Source organism: Wolffia australiana, chromosome 5 (assembly GCF_029677425.1).
Source record: "Wolffia australiana isolate 7733 chromosome 5, ASM2967742v1".
In the NCBI taxonomy this organism is placed as follows: Eukaryota; Viridiplantae; Streptophyta; class Magnoliopsida; order Alismatales; family Araceae; genus Wolffia; species Wolffia australiana.
Genome location: NC_135839.1, coordinates 16,697,501 through 16,700,000, shown reverse-complemented (window position 1 = coordinate 16,700,000; position 2,500 = coordinate 16,697,501). Strand labels below are relative to the sequence as shown.

At 42.2% G+C, this 2,500-nt stretch overlaps 1 pseudogene; it reads right to left on the bottom strand.

The window, feature by feature from the left end:
• Positions 1-635: 635 nt before the first annotated feature.
• LOC144703270 (small ribosomal subunit protein uS2m pseudogene) lies at positions 636-1,634 on the bottom strand (annotated as a pseudogene).
• Positions 1,635-2,500: the final 866 nt, after the last annotated feature.

Below are 2,500 nucleotides of genomic sequence, written 5' to 3'. Positions count from 1 at the left end.
CCTCTGAGAGGTTCTGCAAGAACTTCGTAACCTCACCTGAGGTTCTGTGAAGTAAACTCAGAACCTCAGTTCTTCAGATGAAACGTTATCTGAAAGATAAGTTACCGAAGGTAAAGAAGCTGCCCGAAGAATGTGGATAGCATCACCTTCCAGGACCATCTTACCGCCGATCGATAGCACTTGACCATGTCTTAATCCGCTTATAAAAACACTGACAACACTACCCACGCCCGCTCCCGCCGCCTAAGGGGACTCGAAATGGTTTATCAGTAAGGTCGTGGTAGAGTGGAAGCTTACCAAACCATAAGTGGATTCCGTATCAAGTCAAGAGCTAGCCGAACACCTAGTCTCACTGTTTGCTGAGGTGGTTTTCGTTCAGCTTCCTAGAGACAAGAACAGCCTACCCGCTCCCGCTCCCGCTCACTCGCGCCTCCATAGCCTATCTGCCTTTGTACCGGTCAATGGAATCACTCGTTGTTGAAAAGCTATATCAGCCGGCTTCATCCAACCCAGCCCTAGTACAATTCTTGTTCAATCCATAAAAAAACGAGTTTACGAGCGGGAGCGATTTATGAGCAGAAGCTACTTTAGGTGCGAGTTTAGGAGCAGAAGCGAGTTCTGGCGCTAGGCTTTGAAGCTGTAGTTTGATGGGTATTTGACCAGTCGACCGATCGACTAAAACCAATTCTTCTTAGAAAAGGTCGATCGATGAGTTGTTTCTTCTCCCGCAGTCTTTATCTGAAAGTCAGATAACCTTCCCTGTTCAAGAAGAACTGTTTTCGTGATCGAATTACGAAATAGATATACGAACTGTATAGGATCATTCGCTGGAATGGGATAAGTTATTTTTTTATAGGATCCCAATGGGATCGTAGAATCCACTGAAGATGCAATAGGTATTTGTGATCGATCAGCTTCTAGTATGACCGAAGACTTTCTATCTGCATCCATAATAACTACACAATCTGGTTGTTGGTTTGACCCAAAATTTATCTTCTTGTTTCTCGAACGGATTTTTTTTTGACTTGAACAATTGGTCAAAAAACTCCCTATCCTCCATTGAGAATCATTGATACAGTTCGTCGCCATTTGTTCTATTATCTCATCTTTAAATAAATGATGGGTCTTTAAAAAGAAGGAACGGCCTTTTTGACGAATGGGAGTTCCTATAAAATGACAAGCGTTTCGTAAAAAAATCAGTGTCTTGTCTGAATCGAGAATAGCAATTCCATTTCTTGAACCACAGATATAGACTTTGAAATGATGAGCAGCTACCCGACGGCCCAGATGTGCGTTCGTACTCAGTAATTTTTGAATAACAATAGAATGCATTTTTTTTTATCGAGATTGGCTCAGGTGGTTAGTTTAATAGAGAAGAGAATAAACGAACAAGTAATAAGAAAAGCGCAAGCGCCTTGCTTTAAGTAACGCTGTTTGGGACATGGAAATGCTATTATAAGGAACCGGGATGGAACCATAGAATTGAACTCATTCCCCGGGGGGGAAGTTATGTTTACATAATGTAGAGGTAGGTTCTGAAAGAACTTGCGATGGGGGAACCGATTGATCCAATAGCGTAGGGAGAGTTCGTTGGTTACGCGTGTGACTAATTCCATTTCAAAAAAGAGTAACATCCTAAAAATCCCCTCCCCCCTTTTGACTTACTTAAACTAAAATATTAATTGCAGTTCTTCTGTTACTTCATGTTATCCGAAGCGCGAGGAGCGGGAGCGAAAGTACGAAGAAAGAAACCTTTCCGCCCGGCGCCAGAGGTGTGGTCCCTAGGTCCACCAAAACAAAAGAATCTGTTCCATTATATGCTTTAACAAATAAATCAGGAGTTGAATCGGGTCGGATAGTACATTCTCAACTTGAGCATCTGGTACAGTTTTTTATGTCCGTAAGAAGGTTCAGAATGAATGATGCTAATCAACGATGAAACGTTCTTCAAGAAATTAATGATTATAAAGTCAAAGTAAAGAAAAAATTGATTCAGTCAGAGAAATTCAAATTTATAGTCTGTGTATCCCTTGTAAACGCACCTAAAGTCGCGCCTTTCATCGTACTATTATTCATCTTCATCTTCATTGACTTCGTAACATGAAGATGCATCTGAATGTTACGAAGTCAATTAATCTTCATCTTCATTGACTTCGTAACCCGCTCCTCGCGCCTTGCATTCATCGTAACCTCAGAACCTTAAACGCTACGCGCCTTGCTGTCAGTCTGTACTTTCTGTCATGCTGGCAAAAACGGGGGTTTAGGCTTACCTACTATTGGATTTGAACCAATGACTCTCGCCGTATGAAAGCGATACTCTAACCGCTGAGTCAAGTAGGTCAAGCTGAGTCAAGTCAGATAAAATAGACCTATAGGAGAAAGCCAACCAAAGCGCAACCAGAGTTCAGAGCGGGGCGGAACGCTAAGAAAGAGAAAGCGTTATCGCTATACGAAATGAAGCAGCGACTAGCACGCTAAGATCAACCACTTGGATGGAGAA